General features: G+C 44.1%; 1 protein-coding gene across 1 annotated transcript in view; it reads right to left on the bottom strand.

The window, feature by feature from the left end:
• Window positions 1-18,196, bottom strand: part of ALK (ALK receptor tyrosine kinase) — a 312,811-nt gene extending 294,615 nt beyond the window's left edge. Inside the window, 1 exon segment of the mRNA XM_040058905.2 lies at window positions 18,145-18,196. The gene's annotated coding sequence lies outside the window, so the exon portion shown is untranslated.
• Window positions 18,197-19,423: the final 1,227 nt, after the last annotated feature.

The following is a 19,423-nucleotide window of genomic DNA, read 5'->3' on the forward strand; positions in this document are numbered from 1 at the left end:
TTACACGGTTAACTATACCACCCCAGCAGTAAACAACCCAGCTCAAAAGAGGAAGAGCAGTGCTTGTACTTCCACACCCTGACTTGCTAATGCCCCACTCTGATGCAAAGAGGCAAAGGTCTGCAACAGAGCTGGGAGCCACCTGTCTTTGCACTGCCAGTAATGCTAACAGCTGAAGAGAAAGAGCAGTTTCTTAGGGTATTTGTTGAAGGGTTGTGTTTGGGTTTTTTGTTGGGATATTTTGTTTGCTAGTTCATTTTTATTATACAGATGAGAATAAATTTCACAAAAAATTAGCTATCTTCCTCAGTTTCTTAAAGCTAGTCCAAATGCAGGACATTTCGTGTCTCTGAGAGCCGTTGTCACCTATACCCTTAGCAGACGTCTATTCAAAAAAACTATCTCACAAACTATTTTACAAACTGCAGAAAGCCCTGAGGTCACTTCTACCTACTTTTCTACAATACATAATCTTAAAAATTAACTTCACTTTTTCATGATAATTTTGTGATCTCTTTTGATGCCAAAAATGTTATTTTCTTTTCTTTCCTGGGAGGAACTGCATTTTTAATCAGGCTTCCCAGAAAGAGCTTTTGCTGATCTTAATGTGAAAAGAAATCTATGAAAAAAAATATGCCTGGGAAATATTACTTCAGAATGACAGAGTTTATTTGACAGCACAGAAGATGAAAAGGCTTGGGTCCTTAAAATCTCTCTTCTCTACAGACCACAGAAGAGTGTTTGGAAAGCTGAACAGTGAAATGTAGTTATGCCTAGAGACTGCTTGGCATCTCCTGCACATCACAGGAACATCTGGAGAGATGCATTTAGAGCACAAGCAGCTGCAATGCCCCCACTTGGTAATCTGAATTGTTCCATTGTCACCTTGTGCTCCCTCACTGACTGCTGCATCTACTGAGTGACCTGCATTTTATAAATCAATTCTCAACTGTGTTGCATTATCATAGAAACATTAGACAACAGTAGGTTCACTGATCTGTTAACAGAGCAGGCAGGTGTCAATGGGATGACCTGCTGTCTGTTGAGGGAGCCAAATACTCGTCCTGTGTAACAAGCAAACACCCAGGCCGTGCCCAAAAGCAGTTAGGGAACTCATGCATGACTTGGGATTCGACAATCTTGTCAAAAATCTGTCAGCTCCCTAATGAGAGGCACTGCTTTACTCTGCTGATGTGCATGGTGAGCAGAATATGCAGAGTACCATAAATCTGAGCCTAATATTCCAAGCAGATATACTCAGTTTGCTGGCAATCACAAAAAGACAGAATAATACAGCTAAGAACATGTACCGCAGGGTAAGACAGCACAACTCAAGCCACCTTAAAAAAGCCCAGCCAAATTCTATTTGATTATGTCTGGAATCACAGAATCACAGAATGGTTGAGGATGAGGGTGAAGGGGAGCTCTGAACCTGTTTAGGAATTGCAAAGCCAAAAATTTTTAAGTTTTTGGTGTGCCAAGAAGCTTTTCTGCACCTCCTAATCAAACTGCAATGGCACAGACGTTTGCATTTCACCTTTCTCGTCCATCTAGGGAGGAAAGCCATGATGTTCAGGCCTTGCTCAGCTGACACTCTATTACAGACACAGCTTTGACTGGGGCATGAGGGCTGCAGTGACCTGAGGGAGCTCTCTGCCACCCATTGTCACCCATGGCCAAACACTGGCATGGCAGGCACCAGGCTGCGACTCACTGCTGGGTTTTGCTGGGGTAGCAGCACGCATTCATCAGCACTAACAAGTAAATCACATTAGAAACCAAAAAGGGAGCAGAAAAGAACAAAGTGAAATCCATGCAGTGTTCCAACATCAAAGAAGAGGAGGTCAGAATCCCTCATCTTCCCTGCAGTATCAGAGATGGTTCCCAATGACTCATTACAGTGCAAAGCATTCAGAACAATGCCTCAGGGAGAAAGGCAAATTCACTTCTATTCCCTTTTTCCTTCAGCAACATCACAAGGTCCATCAATGACATTATTTTACTGAAAAATGAGAATCATGAAGGACTGTGGAACTGCTGCAAAACTTCACCTTCCACATCTCTCAACTCCAGCAATTTGTTATTTTCTTGGGTGTCAGTCTTACCTGTGTTGACCTCCTCAGCAGCTCCCAATATAAACACTTTTAAAACTGTATTTCAAGGAAGATGGTTAACAGGTGAAGTCTCAGTTGTTTAGTTTATTAGTGAATATCTTCAGTTATTGAATAGCACAGGAATAAGCATGAATACTAGTGAAAAATTGAGTCCTCCACTACTGAGACATCAGTTTAAAAAACAAAGTAACTCTTCATTTTACCGATGATTGTGGCTGACTGTGAAACAGTGAAACTGCCCTTATCTCTCTCCACTTTAAAGGGTAAAGTTGCTGGCCTCATTTCCCATTTAGCCAGCAAAATGGCTGACAAGTCAGTATTTTATCACCTTGCTGTGGAACCTCCCTTACGTTTGTCACAGATTTAGTGCTACTCTAAGGAGCTGTACACGCTGCTTTTATGCAGTGACTTTATGAGAAGAGCTACTTGTTCAGAATGCAATACAGAAAAAAGAACATAGGAAGGAACCTGCAGCAGGTGTCACATCAAGGCTGATCTGTGTATGATCAAGTCATGACACTGTCAGTCGCAGTAAGTCACAACTTCCACTGTTGTCAGCTTTTTTGGAGGAAGAGGCTGTTTTGGGAAAGGATTCCTGTTTGCTGTAGTACAGAATCATAATACAGAACCTAGCTTGCTCAGATAGGAAAAAAATGGCCTTAACAGAGAAGCCTATGGCAAAAAGAAACAAATGAATTTTCCAGGAAAATAAAGCTTATCTGGTCTCTGCATTTAAGGTGTCTGAGATTGAGGTCATTAGAGCTGAACTCATCTCTCTGCTGCACCTGCTCCAGCTTTGGCTCTGATCCAGAAGGTAACATTTTACAAGAGGTGAATTGCAAAACAGAGCCTTCATAGAACTGCAGCTCCAGAAGTCAAGCACCTTCCCTGTCCTTGGGTGTGGAACTGAAAGGAACATCTGAAACCCCCTGTGTGTAACCCCAGCAGTCTGTACTGATAATAGATGCTACAGAGAGACAAGAGATACCTGTGTTTTACCCAGAGAAAACAGAACTGCTTCTAGACCTTGCAGGACTCTGTTCTCAAGAGGCACTATGATCATTTCAGGATAATGGAAGTGCCCATGACATTCTGGAGACAGGTCACTTTCTTTAGAAAAGCAGTGACCAGGGTTGGGAAGTCAGTGACAAGGCTTTAGACATGTTCTCAAAGCCACTCTGAAAGTCAGGCTTTCATTGCTAGGCTAGAGACATGCATGGAGCAGCTCAAAAATTGCCACATAAAACTTAGCTTTTTCTGGGAATCCCAAGACAGGATCCAAGTTTATACTAAGATGGCTCACAGTGCACCCATGAGAAAAAAATCTTGCCATGAAACCAAAACTATGAATGAAAGAGATGTGTCCCAGGATATTACTCCACAGAAACAATCAATGGACCAGTTTAGAGATTAGGAAAGAAAAGTTCTGAATTATTCTAGCTTGAACTAACACTAACTAATCCATGTTAGCTGTAAACTAGTTTGGATAAGACTTTTCATTTAGGTACTTTGCCTGTTTTTCCTTCTGGTAATTCTGCTGATGTGACTTTAATAAAATCTAGTCTTACCTTCCTATTATTTTTTCTTCCATTGAGCATTTTAATTTGAAACCCATTCTTCCATCCTCAAGCACTTCTGGAGAGAGAGATGAGTGATGATAAAAGACATATTAAGAGACAAGATCATACTTCAGCTCTTTATCTTTGCAGGTGGGTTTGACAATCACAGCTACATTGGAAAGGATTTTAGAGGTAGGAACAAGACCTTTTCTATCCCTTCTGGAGTAAAAATCACATTCTCCTTTCAGATGGACATCTCAATTTAGTTGTCTTTTTCTTTCAGAAAGGATATTGCCTCATTTCCCCCTTCTCAGTCCCTACTTTGAAAAATAACTTATTTTCAAACCTTTAAGTGACGAAAGTGTGTTTGAAAAAAATTTAGAATCATATACTGAGAACTTTTTCATGGGGCAGAAGGGACAAATTCATCAACCTTTTCAATTTCAAGTCTGAGATAGCATGCAAAAGTGCCTTACTGTGAAGGGAAGACCACAGTAGCATAGACAGAGTGCAAAAGGTGCTCACCCTCAGAGTCCTGCCTGGTCTGTTTGTTCTGTACAGTACCTTGGGGTAAATCAAATATAATTTCATTTTAATCAAAATAAAGAACTTGAAACTAGATTTTCAAGGATGTCATACTTAGTAAACATTTTAACACGTGACTATCAGAACTTCCATTCCTTTAGGCATATTTTGGTAAGCCTGACAAGCACCTTCCTCCTGTCACTGAACTCTGGGAAGCTGTTTTCCCCTTTGCTTACAGGGGTGCTCTCATGCCATCATTTACTTTATTGGGCTGATGCTTCCCTGTTTTAATCCAATTCAAAACCCAGACATATGATGCCAAAGATCTAAGAGTGGGCTACAGCGGGAAGTTTGATGTTTAATGGCTAACACACATGCTACAGTGCAATGGTCGTGCCCAAAATCCCCTTTCACAAAACCATAAGAATTCAGGAGCAAGAGTTCTTAGTATCTCCAATGCTCATTTGTCCTGTGCAAAGGCAGCACGGACACTAATGTTCCAACCACTACACTTAGCATCAAGGCCTTCTTTTGCATTTCCACCTAGATTAAGTACTGACAAAAAGTGCAAGGTTGAAAATAAGTTCTATTTTATATCTTCTGACATAAAACATGAGGTGTGCTGTGTCTCCCTGTGCACTCACAGCAGATGGCCCAATAGCAAAGAGCAGAAAAGGTGGGTTTTGCCCAGTCTGTCTGTACCTGAGAGCAGGAGAGGAGAGCAGATGTACAATGGAGAGATGTCATTGGCTTCAGTAGGCTTAGGATCAGCCCCTTATGCCTCCCATCAAAAGCCTTCAGGAAAACCTGAAAATTATGAGTGCTAGGAAGAGAAACTCCTGACTATGCTACAACCTAAATCTGGGACGTGTCTCCACTCAGTTTGATCACTCTTATGGGATGACAGTCATTGCTTTCTCCACAGGACACTATGCTTCAAAGGAAAGTAATGTACTGCCTTCAGTTACACTAATGCAATCCCCTCTGATTTATTCCTTCTACCATTTCAGTCAACACCCCAGCAAGTCATCTACTTGCCAGCTGCACATCTGCTTGACAGCTTTAGGGATCTTTCTCAAGCAATAAGTCCTGAATGTCTTTCCAGGGTCTTATGCTTCAGCTCTTTTCTGTTTAGAGGATATTGCTCTATTTATCCTCAGCTTCATAGTCCTCCTAATGTTTATCTATCAGCATTGCTATCTTTCAAGCCACTGTACTAACAGATAAGGCCTTCGGCACCTGATTACTGGTTCAGTTATTATTTTCTGTTCGTCCTCTATATTTAGATGTATTTTAAATGTTTGCTGGCTTCATTTCCACACACTATTATCCTTGTCAGAGACAGAGAATAACAGTTGCAGTAATAGCAATGATCCTGCAGCCAGATCCACTAACATTTTGCTCATTCTCCTCGCTGTTCATACTCCTTCAGTCATGATATTCAGACTTCATAGCAGCTTTCAGCTTAGAATGGAAGGGATGGATGAGCTACACTTTCACCTGTTGGTGGTTTTTTTGGTTTTTTTTATTATTTGAGTATGGAAATATTTGTTTTCTTTAAAACTTGATATTTCTTCTAATAATAAGATAATTACTATCTAATTGAAAGCAGACACAAGTTGGGTTTTTCCCAATTAGGTTTCACTTGTGTGATTTGTCTAAGGTCATTTCTTCACAGGAAAATGGTTGTAAAATAAACCCTGCAGTGCTCAGACCCAGCTACATTCTCCTACAGTCTTATCCTGCTTTTCTTACCAGCTTGCACTTCTTAGAACAAAAAGAAATTCCTAGTTTTCCTTCCACACCCCTGCTTGACAGACATCTCTTGGACAATCTGCTCCCTTGGTGCGCCAGTGTATTCACTTGCAGGTGAAGTGGGAACTTACAGTGCACTTTTCTTGCAGCTCGTCAGTGTTCTCTGCCTAGGAAGGGGCTCTACAAAGGCACAGAGGGAACCTGACTGTCCAAATCCTCAAGATTCGATCTAGTGTGGCATTGTCTGTTTTCAAGCTGGAACTGTCTTTCATTACACTAAAGGTCTCCCTTCCCATTAATCTTGCTGAGCAGCTCTCCTCTCCAAGCTCTGCTGCTCACAATTTGTGATTCCTTATTGTTGAGCATCCATCACACGTAAAATCAGTTCTAAGCACCCCATTACTCACATATTTAGAGATGTCAAAGCAAGGCCTCCATGTAGCTCCCAGAGCACTTTAGAATTCCCTTCTGCTTTCCCATCAAAAAGGCAAAAAGGACATAAGCAGACAGCATCTTATTTGAACTTACCGGGGAGGTAGAGTTCTTATAAAGTTATGAGGAGAAGCAAGGCAAAAAAGACAAAATACGGCTATAGTTAATGATGCATGAATATCACAAAATTCAGCTGAGCAAGGACCCAGTCCTTGGTCCTTCAGGTGACTTTTTCAGCGCCAATACAACAGGAGAACTTTCCTTGAAGACCCCATATGGAAACTAAGGTGATTTTCCTTTCTCATATTGTAATTTATATTTAGAGCACAGTGCACAGCATTTAAAGACCTAGAAACCAGAGATTTCTTTAGCTCAGCCTGGTCTTCAGTTTGGTTTAGGGAGCATCTCCATTCATTGTTATTATGTGTACATACAACTATATCCTGATCAGATCAAGGAAACTGGGAAACTTCTGGGGAAAAAAAATCACTAATATGGGGTGTCTAAAGAAGTTTTATATATTTAAGAGCTTCCATTATTGGGATAAGCCTTAGAGAAAGCCATTGAGCTCATGTCTATAAACTTTGCATTCTCACACTCATTATTAAAAGGGGAAGTATGATCAGTTGGTCTCCAGGGTCTATCCAGTAATAGATTCCTTTCCCCAGCATAGGATGCTGCAGCTCATTCATTCATTCTGCAGTTGCACAAACAGACTCTGTAAACAAAAACTCTTCACCAGCAAACTCCCACCGTGCTAACATATTAAGTGGCAAGAATATGAACCCCCTGCAGAGAAGCCGAGGCAAAGAGTTCATGGATGCTTCTCTTTCCTCTTATCATTATAGTTGATCCTGCTTTACAACCAATGTAAAAAGATAGGTTACAGAGGTAATAAACCTCAAGACATTAAGTCTCTGTACAGACTGGTTGCTGAAGGCTTAATATCAGTCATAATTATTATCCATAAAATGTTATTGAATCAGATCTTAAAAGTTAATGCTGCTTTGTTTCAAGAGATAAAGGAAAGTCAGCTGGTAAGGGAAAGAAGGAAACATTGAGCTTTTGATCAATCTTTGTGTGATTTAAAACCTTAATCGCAAAAGGGACTCAGCACTTCAAATATTATCCCAAATCCTATGAGATGGCCTAAGCAGAGCCCAGGGGCAAGAGTGATTACTCAGAGGGTGTTTTATCTTTGAACTTGATACCAGCACCCAGATGGAGATGTAACTCTTGGCTTGAACTCAGGCCTGGTGAATGCTGCCCTTTTAAGACAGATTGAAATGTGGAGTTAGTAAGTAAAGGTTTTCATAAAGCCACAGCATCCCGCATTCCATTTGAGGCCTTGCTGCTCACAGCATCACCTTCATTCACAGGTGTTTGCCTTCACAGCCCCCACATTAATACCAGATGCAAAGCAGGTCCCCTGACAGATGGCATCAGGCCACTGATCAATGGAGCACATAAGCTGCCCTAACCCTTACAGCTAATAAAGATTGCTTTCCTTCCTGCCCACAAAAACAGAGGATCTGGATAGGCTGGATTGATGGGCCCAGACCAACACAACTCTTGGGTCACAGCAAACCCTTGCAGTGCTATGTTGCAGAAATGCGGCTGGAAAGCTGTCCTGAGGATAAGGACCCGTTCCACAGGTGGCCAAAAAGGATAATGGCATCCTGGCCTGTATCAGCCAGTGTGGCCAGCAGGACTGGGGCAGGGATTGTCCCCCTGTTCTCGGCACTGGTGAGGCCACACCTCAAGTGCTGCCTCAGTTTCTGGGCTCCTCACTACGGGAAACACACTGAGGGGCTGCAGAGACTCCAGAGAAGGACAGTGGGGCTGGAGAAGGGTCTGGGGCACAAGTCTGGTGAGGAGCAGCTGAGAGAGCTGGGGGAGTTCAGCCTGGAGAAGAGGAAGCTCAGGGGTGACCTTATCACTCTCTACAACCACCTGAAAGCAGGGTGCAGCGTGTAAGCGTTAGTCTCTTCTCCAAGGTAACAACAGACAGATCAAGATGAAATGGCCTTAAGTTGTGCCAGGGGAGGTTTAGATTGGATATTAGGAAAAGTTTTTTTCACTGAAAGGATTATCAAGCATTAGAACTGGCTGCCCAGGGAATGGTGGAATCACCATCCCCAAAAGTGTTCAAAAAATGTGTAGATGTGGCACTTAGGGACATGGTTTAGTGGTGGACTTGGCCATCCTGGGTTAACAGTTGTACTTGGTGATCTCAGAGGTCTTTTCCAACTTACACAATTCTATGATTTTATTCAACTTTCAGCACTAACAATATCACTAATGCAGTTCTGCCTTACCCTTTTTGTAGTACAATATTGCAACAATTTGAAGCCATCACTCATTTCTACAAAGAGCCAGGAAGAAGAAAGGTTCAACGTAACAGCTGGGAAGGAGCAAAGTGGACAAGAGTGTGTCCTCCCCTTCAAAAGCCACAGTGCTTCCCAGCCAGAAAGAGATTGGCTTCCATTGGCTCTCATCAAGCCTCATCTCCTCCCTTGGTTACTCAGCAAATACTAATCATGTTATGGACACCCCAGTGTCCTGCAAAATGAGGACAGATTTTTAAAGTTCACCACAGGCTGTGTACATCTTTGAGAACAAAGAAGTGTTGTTCTTATGTACCAATTCTCAGCCAGCCCCAAGTAGATTCCCTGCCTCTGTAATGCACCTGTTTTGCAAAGCAACCATTATATTTGGAAGCTTCATGGAATGCAAAGTTTTTCAAATCTAAAAAGAAGGCCAAAGAAATCATGCAGAAGGGTGATAGGAAATACCTGCAGGGAGACCTAGTCTAAATCGTCTACACATAGATAAGGCACCAAATTCCTTTCCTTAAAGATTTTATTAACCTTTTGCTGATGGAAGGGGATTACTGATTGAGAGCTAGATGAGGTCAGTGCAGCAATTATATTTTGAAACCTCTTCAAACAAGGCTCTTGTACAATATAAGGAAAAAGTTGACAAAATGAATTGTTACTTAAAACGAGCCTTTTAGAAGAATAATTAACCTATAATAACTATTCTGGCCTCCTTTGCAGCCCTGAAAAGTAATCCTTCCTCATTAGTTTCAAGTTTAATTAGCATCAATAATGAAACAGCCCTTGGAAATAACCATTGCATCACAGTCTGTAATGCTGACATACACTGCCCTACAAAGTGTAAGGCCACAGGGTGATGTCTGAAGATAGGGAGAGGCTCATCAGATCACAGACGATCCAAAAACTAAGAAGAAAACAGTATTACAAAAGGTGTGGAATGTGACAAAACCAGTTTAAAGAGAAGTGTCACAAACACGGTGTGATGTGAAGCAGAGTACACTCAGATAGTTTTGCCAATAACTGCTGCAGTTATTTCCAGCAAGCTAGTGAGCCTCTCAACTCCAGTTTCTTGTTCTTTCTTGGCCTTTTGGATGAAGCAAGGAGAGAAACTTGCCTGTATAGTGTATTCTATATGAGAAAATTCTATTCAGCACTTGCACTCTAACATAATCAAATAATACTTTTTCCATCCCTGGCTTCTATGGTCTCTCTGTAAAATAGATATAATAGTGCTTGGCATTGTCACCAGGGTGATAAGGCTTAAAGTAGTTTGAGAATCCAACATGAAAGAGGCTATAAAAAGGCCAGATGCTCTGATGCATCTGAGATAACTCGTTACTCAATGGGCCAGTAGAAACAGCAGGCAAATGCCAATGTACAAGGTGCAATTAGAGGTCTGCTGCAACTTGCAGAGCTCTGAAGCATCACCACAGATTTCTAGTAAGTGAAGTCACAGATATACAGTTGCATGTCACAAGCACTCCAGCAACTGGTTTCGGAAGAACCACACCAGCTTTCCAAGCTGAGCTGGAAAGAAAACTTTAGTAACATAAAATTCTTAGGAGTATGACATATGAAAAGCACCATTTCCAGCTTGTCTACAGAGACTAGGATATTCTCTCCCTAACAGACACCGAGAAATACATAGCAAAAGAATCCACACATAGACATCTCCCTCTGTACTCCCACCCTCACCCTGCAGGATCCTGCCTTTTCCCCCTGATCTCACCACCCAAATGTTCTCTGATCTTCACCTTACAGAGAGCCGCCTTCTCTCCCTTTACCCAGCTTGTAAAACTTGAAGATGGAGTCAAGGTTTTCTTCCATCACAAGGTTTTGTAAGACATCAGACCAGTGAGAGCTGCTTGTCAGTAAGGAAATGAGGAGAAGCTTGCCGAAAGAGCCTACACCTCTTTCTTCAAGGTGGATTACTGCAGGGAAATCCCAGTCCAAAGTGGATTCAGCATACACCCTTGTTTGAGCAGGAAAGGTAGTTCTTCTGCCTTGATGTAAACATTGGAATACCGGCGGAAACTCTTGAGATTTGCAAACTGAGCTGAAGAGTTGTAAAGGTGATAAGTTGCAAAAGGGGATGTCCCATATTTCTAGAACCATCTACCTGAAAGGTTTCCACCTAGTAACTCCACTTTGCCATCTCTAATCCAGGAAGAATCAGGCAATCCACTAAAGTTCTAAACAATCTCAAATCCCCCATTCTTTGCAAATGTCCGATATCTTCAGGAAGAAACCATATAAACCTTCTCCCACTGCCTCCACAACATTCTCTCTTCCCAGACAGGACAGACAGTGCTCGGTTTGCTCTGCAGTCCCCATTAGCCAGCAGCAGCCAACACCTGCAGCTCCTCACTGCAAATGGAGATGGTGCCCAGCTGCAGCTGCCAAAAGAACATGGGCAGCTGGCCACAGCCTATCCCGTTCTCACTTTTCATGAGGGTACAAATAATCTTGGTCAAAGTCTCACAAAGAATTCAAAGTTCAAATCTAAATTTGAAATCTGACTATTTGGCTTCAAGACAGGTGGTGTTTTAACAGTCAAAGGCAGGGCTCAAAATTTTTCAAAATAAAAGAGAAACTCATTTTCTTGTACCATCAACCAAAACTCTAAGTTTGCTGTCACTGAAATGAAAGAAATAGAAGTCCCTTGACTATTATAAGTGCAGAGATGGGAATAAATCAATATGGTATACTGGCTATTTTGGCTTTTCTCTTAAAAAGCTGAGAGTTCAGATTGCACCTTACTGCCTTTATTCAGGTTCTTAGAAAGTCAAAGCGTTATTAATCCACAAAAAAAGCACCATCTACCAACAGAGTTGAAAAGCAGTCAAAACTATCCTTGCTTTGCAAAGGAAGTAACCGCCACAAAGGGAAGTACTTCGTGTCACACAAAATGTCAATGGCAGAGCTGTGTACTGCAAGATAATTAAGATGGAAGTCAAACTAGAACTCAGTTCTTGCAGCTGCCAGCTGAAGTTCTTTAGCCAAAGAAATGCCTGTTGTTACAAACTTGTCTGAAGTCAGTTTGAAGCCAACCAGCAGCTCTGTCTACTGGATACATTTAGAACACTTCAATCACATCACAGATACTACTTGACTAACAAGGAAAGGTGATTCTCGTTCGCTACAACTGACAGAGTTCACAGCTCCTGCAATTAGAGATATCTAAGTCATACCTATGCTGCTGCAGGGAATTTCTGAGTAGCCATGCTAAGCAGGACAGTGACAACCATGAAGATATTTGGCCATCTCAGTAATAAATCAAAATACTTATGTAAACTAGACTTTAGTCTCAAAATGTGTTTCTTGCCTAAATATTTAAACACATAAATAACTTCCAGCCATTCCAGCTTGTCATTTTAAGCTTTCTGACATTTCTTGCTCGCAAGAAAAGAAAGGTCAGACTTATCAAATCTGCATTTATGCTTCCATGACATTTTTCTCCAACCAAATCTTTCTGAATTAAAGAAGCAAGACAAATGTGGCACATTTCATAAAGGACCTTTCTCAGCCCAGCACTGCAGCCTCAGCAACCATGCTGAGCTCAGAAGTGGCTTCCCTGGAGTTATGTGCTGTTGCTCAGTGGATAAAGAGATCTGGAAAGCAAGCAACCTGAATCGGTGTTTGCTATTAGGTGCCAAAAACATAGATCTCCTAGTCTCAGTACTCTAGTTCTGAGTAGCAAAAGAAGATGCTTTGGTGTGAGAATTAGACAGGAAATGTCCAGGCAGGGTTTGGAATTTGGTGCTGCTTGGGAAGCAACTTAGACTCTCAAAACATCATCACTCCAAGGGAGTTAGCACTGATGTATTCAAAAGGTGGGAACTTCTTTATTAAGACAAGGCTCACTTATCTGGGAACTTTGTAAGTGCTAAATCCTGCCAGTCTCCCTTCAAGTCTTCTACTTTTGGCTAATTCACAAACATTGTCACAAATACACATTTTATTTCCTATCATGTAATCTTTGGGTGAGATGTGCAATGAACCAAATGACCAGATTACTTCAGGATCCAATTCACTCAGACACTGCAAAACTGCCTTTGATTTTGAAGAATGTCTCTGCTTTTGTATAATAAAGCACTTAAGTTTCCCTGTGCACTTCTTTACTGTAGGTATTTATTCCCTGTTTTTAAGGATGTGGAAATAAAAGCACAGCAAGTTTAGAGAAAACATATTTTTTCAATATGCCATAAATGTTCATTGAAACATAATAAATTGTTACTTTTGCCCCTTTTGGTGTTTGTTTATGACTATTTTACTGAACATGCTTATGAATAGGAACATTCACAAGAACAAATGAGCTTAAAAGTAAACAAAATTTGCAGAAAACAAACCTAGAAATCATAAACACAATGTGTATAATCCTGACTCCCAGTGAGGATCAGCAACACCATATAACTCTGGGAAAACAAAAGCATGTGATCTCATCATACTTTCTGTGAACCACTCAAACACTGAGAATAATTTCTAACAGTATCTGTCAAATAATTGGCAACAACTTTGCAAATCCCAGTGGTTTCACAGTAAAAGCTTCATGGCTTTGCAAGCCAAATTTCTGTGATCAACATGGAAACAGTGGACAAGACATCATAAGTCTAAAGAGTCGTAAGCTATGAGTTTTCTCAAGTTTTCTTAGTGCTGATGGGGTAGGGAAGTGACTTGGACAGGAACAGGCAGGACAGCAGTAGGATCAAGGATCATACTGCCCACAAAGCCAGGCAAACCTCATCACTAGACAGTTTATTTCCTCTTCAAGAAAAATTTCCAGTTCAAGAAGAGGCCCCGTGAATTAAACCCACATTGCTGGAGAGCACCGTGACTCGAGGTCTAGAGGGAAGTGCTACATACCTAGTAGGGCAGGAAAGTCTGGGAAGGACGCTTCTAAGCACACTCGTGATTCACTGATTTAGCAACGGGTAATTCACACGCAGCCCACTGGTACCATTGACAACCCAGGGGTAGAACAGGAAAGCCTTGATTTGCACTAGTTCATGTCCAGAGTAAACTCAAGTGCAACTTATTCTATCCTTAAGCTTTGGACTGGCAAAGCTGGCCTGACAGCATGAAACCCCAGCAAAGAGAAAAGCCACTTGTGCTACAGCAAAAACCTTTCAGAAGCCTGATGGCAGTGCCTCGGTGTTACCAAGTTCTGCCACTGCTTTATCAGAAGAGCAAGGTCAGATCTCAGGTGTGGCACACAGCTGAGGGTGAGAGAAAACCAGAGCAACTGCAAAGTGACCAATATCTTTTATCAGTTTTCTGCTCAGTATGACACAACTCCAAACACTATCCTTTGAAGGCAGCAAAACAAAACCAAAATATAATGAAAAACGTAACTAAGAGACCTTGATTAAATGCTGGTACCTCTAAAGTACACAGAAATAATTCTGTGGACTTCACCAGTCAGATTGCAGCTTAGAGCTCTGATTTTCATTTACAAAATGTCCACTTTCAAAACCACATTTTTATCTAGTCTGAAGTTCTTATCTTTAGGCAAAGGGTTCCTCCTGCAAATGAGCTCAGGTGTATAGCAGCAGTCCCCTAAGATGTAAAGCCTAATTGCCTCAGCATTATAATAGTATTGGTATATAGTGAATGCAGACAGTTTCAGGGAGAATACATGTGGCAAATTAATAAAATTTTAGATGAAGGCCACAGTGCAGGAGTAATATTTCGCCTAGCCAAAGGATGAAAAGTTATGCATTGCTATTTAAAAAATATAATTGGAATGTTAAATCTATTTCATGAATGAAAGTACATTGACCTTTAGAGGGAAGAATGACTCATTTTCAACCCTGTATGCCCCTTCTTAACATATGCTTCCCACCTTTGCATATGTAAGTAGCAATTAGTTTTCATGGGAAGTTATTTTATAGCCATTTCAGCTTATTAAATTTCCTGGGTAAACTCACAAGAAACCTATTTAGCAACATTTGTGGCTCAGGTGCCCTATAGTGAGAGAACTGGTTACCCGTGAGGTTAACATGAAAAAAATCCAAATACCAGTGCAGGGTTATGGTGGAAGAGCTCTTGGATTATTTCCCCCAAGAAATCTCAGTAACCTGTCCAAAGGACACTGCTACAGAGACCCACTGTGGTTCAACACTATACAGCAAATCCTGTAAGAGCAGAACTAAAGCCAGCCTGAAAATCTCCATAGCAATGTACTGGTTTTCATTAAATTCATTTGGGAAAGTTTTCCTTGGAGGCACAGCAGGGTTTCCAGTCAAAACCATAGACAATTAGAGCAAAGTCAACAGCAACCTGGTAGTTGAGAGGTTCACCTCAAACACAGATCTGCAGCACTGCACTCCTGTCCAAGCTTCTTTCTCCATTCCTCTGCATTTCTTTTTGTGTGTCCTTCATATAGAAAAGATTCAACTTAATTTGATTTTTTTTTGTCCCAGAGAAGCACTGGGAGAGAGCTAAGAGTACAGTATTAAGTCTGAAAGCATTTCCAAGAGAGGAAAACTCTTTTACCTGGTTTTGAGAAGGCCAAGCTGACACAGAAATGGTAGATGGGCTGAGGACCACAGTTTCTCTAAATGGAAGCCTCTTCTTGCAGGATGCTCTGTTCCCACAAGGATGAGAGTGAGAGAAATCCGGCATCAAGAATATTTGCAGGAGAGCCTTGCAAACTGTGAACTTTTTGGCTTGTTTGCTGAACAACAGCTGCCCATAAGTACATCCTTTACTAATTGTTCAGTAACAGACTGAGAGTGCTTTACACTTTGCACAAATATGCTGCTTAAAAGGAAAAAGGCTCACTCTTGTTAAATTTACCTTTGAGCCAGCAAATGAGAGTTTAAGTTAAAGAGAATAAAGCATCATTTACAAGACTCTGTTGTCATCTCGAAGGTCAGTGGGAATTCATCCCCTTGCCATTTTTTCTGATCCTAAAATATAATCCATTCTCCATTCACGTGGAGGATGATGTAGTGAAAATAATTTAGCAAGGTAATTATACATTTTTCTGGGAAGTACTGCAACCTGGACATCTCCAGCAGACAAAAAAAAAAAAAAAAAAAAAAAAAAAAAAAAAAAAAAAAAAAAAAAAAAAAGACCCCTATAGTCAACATAAGTGAAGCAGCTTTCCATTGTTGATGGGAGGATTGTGTTGTTTGAAATCCATTTCCAATTAGCTTAAGCAGCGAAGGAAAGGCTCAGTTGCCTTAGGAAGGGCTTTAGTTAAGCCCCGTGCACATTAGCTGCAATAGTGTCAATAATTGCTGGGATCTGACAGGCTGGTGGATGCTGTTCATGCTGTTATCACTGTGTCAGCACATCCTGCTGTCGGCAGGGCTACACAGCACAAATTTAAGGCTGGCAGTGACACATGGTGTTCACACAGGCAGCACCTTAGCAAAGCAAGAGGAATGGATTTCCTAATGTTGTTAAACAAACCCACATTACAAAAGCAGGGCAAAGCCACGAGCAGCGTAACTATGCTAAGGTGTCACTGATGAAAAAAGCAGAGGTACAACTCAGAAAGAGACCAGGATATTTACAGGAGATTATGAACAGCTGCAAGGAGAAGTTACCACTTCGATATAGGTAAAGGAGATCCATATTCCTTCCCTCTGCTCCTCCTTTTCCTGCATCCTCTATGATTGACTTTGCATGACTGTGTTGCAGTAAGAACAGCAAAGCTTTCCCTCCAACAGCATTTTACAGCGGCAGAGCTTCCTACTGATCTGGAAAAACATGCATTTCTCCTCAACAGCGAGACAACGGACAAAATAAAGCCTGTGAGTTTTACTAGCTTTGGTTAAAGATCCATCTGCATTGTATTCACATCAGAAAACCTGTTAATTCTTATGTATACCCTTCCCTCAGGTTAAAAGCACACCTTCATCCTCTAAGAAGACAAATGCATGTCCTCCAGCTCCATCATTGCTCCAAGTACCTGACTAAACATGGCATTCAATACTAAGGCTTCACTGCCCGAGGAGATCTGTAAATCGAAACAAGTGCTAATCACAACAAATTCCCTGAACAGAAAGACGAGGAGACAGTAGGGTTTGGTGTCTTTAACTTTTAATTACTCTTTCTTTGTGGCAGTGTAGCAAAGCAAGACCTGCTGAAAGGTGGGGGGTGTTGGCCTCACCTAGCCACCTTGTGGTGGACAGCACCTCTGTGTTATCCCTGCCGGATGCAACAGAGGAGAGCTAACCTGGGTGCCTCATTTCAGCCTCAGCTGCAGGACTTAGACACAGCCTACCCTGAGAGTCGGCTTTGGTTTTCATTTCAGGCAGCAAGGAAGGAGATGGGTTCCATTTGTAGTTCTTCAGATGGCTATCCCATCTTTTCAGATGAGCATCAAAAATCAGTTGCTCCAACTTTGAATTCAAAGCCCAGCAGTGGCTTCTCTCTCCTCTTGTGAATTTACTTAGGTGTATTCTGCGGTCCATTAAGTAGCTGGCTACTCAGGGACACACCATTGACTTCTACAAAGCTTCATAAAAGGTACCTGACTTAACTCACTGTGACAAATAATTTGGACCTGCAATCCTCTAGGTATTATATTCTTCTAGTGGGAAAGGCTGAATCACAGCTTCTGTTAAGGATATAATGCACACACAGAATGGAAATTTCTCTTGATCACTGGCCCAAAACAGAGTCCAGATTTGAGATAAAGGAGCTGCCCAAAACTGTGACTGCCAATCACCGCCCACCAGAACAAAAATTCTAAGCCAGATTCTCGCTTCACACAAGTACCAGTGCTGCATGAGCCACCTCAGATGTACAACTTCTTGTACTGTAGCTAATACAGTGAAGCTCACAAATGGTCCTTGGGGGTTTTAAAATCTCAATCAGGCCTTTTCTTTTATGTTTAAAGAAGAGTAATATTAATATATCAATAGCCAGCAATACTAGCATTAATGTACAAAATTGGGACCCAGACCCAGCTCTGGAGACGTTTGTGCTGTTCCCCAGTCTGCTTGCACATAACCTTGAAAACACTTGCAGCACTTTGAGGAAGCATCCCTTTCTAGGATGATATTTTTTTAAGTTTCAAAGAACCTGATCTTGCTGTCCTTCGGCTAATGACACATTAACCTTCTAGGTCTCGCTTGCGGCTTTCTAGCACATAGAAACTCTTGGCGTTTCGTAAAAACCCCTCATCACTTTCAAAATAGTCCTCCTGACCCCACCAAAGCTCCTCGACACATTCGCACCGGTAAAGCGCAGCCCCTAAGGACAAGCCGTGAGGGGAAGGCGCGACTGCTCGGGGGAGGTGCGCTTCCCGCGTCCGCGGGGCTGGCAGTGACCGGGACGGAGCGGGGCGCTGGACGCGTGTCCGGCGGGGAGGGCGCACCGCACGGCCGGGGCACGGCGGGGCCGCGCGGGAGCGGCCGAAGGGCGCTGCCCGGCGCGGTGCGCGGCATGCAACGCACGGCTCACCTGCCGCCGAGACGTGGAAGAGGAGGCGGGGACGGGCGGCGCGGATGGCCGCCGACAGCCCTCGCTCGCTGCCCGGCAGGGCGCCGCGGCGCTCGGGCATCAGCCGCACCCGCAGCCGCCCGTCGCCGGCGCGGAGCCACCAGGCGAAGAGCTCGGTGAGGTTGAACTCCAGGTGCGCCCCGCCGGAGCCCGGCGGCGGCTCGCCGGCGCAGCCGTCCCGCACGGCGCCCTCGCCCACCTCCAGCACCAGCTGCTTGGCGCGCCGCGGCCGCCGCCCGGCCGCGGACGGCCCGGCGGGGGCGGCGGGCGGCTCGGCCGGCGGCAGCGCCCCGCGGGCGGCGCGGAGCAGGGGCGCGCAGTCCAGGCGCAGGCGGCACCTCGCCGCGGCGCGCCCCGGCGGCCCCAGCACCAGCTCCCGCACGTAGGTGCGAAACAGCGAGGGCACGACGAAGTCCATCGCCAGGCTCCTCCTCTGCAGCCGCGAGAGGCCGGGGGCGTCCCGCGGTCCCGCCGCCCCCGGGGCCAAGCTCAAGGCGAGGCAGGCGGCGGCCAGGAGGCGGGCGGGCAGCCCGCCCCCAGCCATGACCCGCGGGGTCCGGCAGCGCCCCGTCCTGCGCCCGCGGAGCGGTGCCGGAGAGCGCGGCGCCGTGCGGAGGGAGCTCGGGGCCGCCGCCGGCCGCTCCGCCCGGGGCCGCCGCTGCGCGGGCTTTGCCGGCTCCAACTACCCGCCACAACGCAGGCATTACCCAGCCGGTGCTGACGTCAAGGCCGAGCGCGCCCCCCCAGCAGCCAATGGCGTCCCCGGGAGCCCTCATTATGCAAATGCACGGGGGCGGGGCGGGCGGAGCGTTCATTGGGGAAAAGAAATGGCCCGGCGGGCGCGGGAGCCGGGCACGGGCTGCGCCGGGAACGGGAACGGGGACGGGAACGGGGGCGGGCAGCGGCCGCTCGCTGCCGCAGGGGGAGACCCGGCGCTCCGCAAGAGCCGGCTGGAGCCGCGCCTCCGCATGGCCCGGAGGGGCTGAGGGCGGGCACCGGGCGCCGAGCCCGGCTGCCACCCCCGTGTGGTGAGGGGCTCTGGGGTACCGTTCCCCGCCTCTTCTCTCTGTGCAGGCAACGATGGACAGACCTGCCCGCTTTTCTTTCTTGCTTTCCTTTTCTTCCCTTCTGTTTCTTTCCTATTCCTATTTCCTATTCCTTCCCTCTGTCCTCCCTCCCCATCCTTTCTTTTCCTCTCTTCCTTTCCTTTTTTCCCCTTCCTTTCTTTCCTGGCTTCCTT

This window comes from Hirundo rustica, chromosome 3 (assembly GCF_015227805.2).
Source record: "Hirundo rustica isolate bHirRus1 chromosome 3, bHirRus1.pri.v3, whole genome shotgun sequence".
Lineage (NCBI taxonomy): Eukaryota > Metazoa > Chordata > Aves > Passeriformes > Hirundinidae > Hirundo > Hirundo rustica.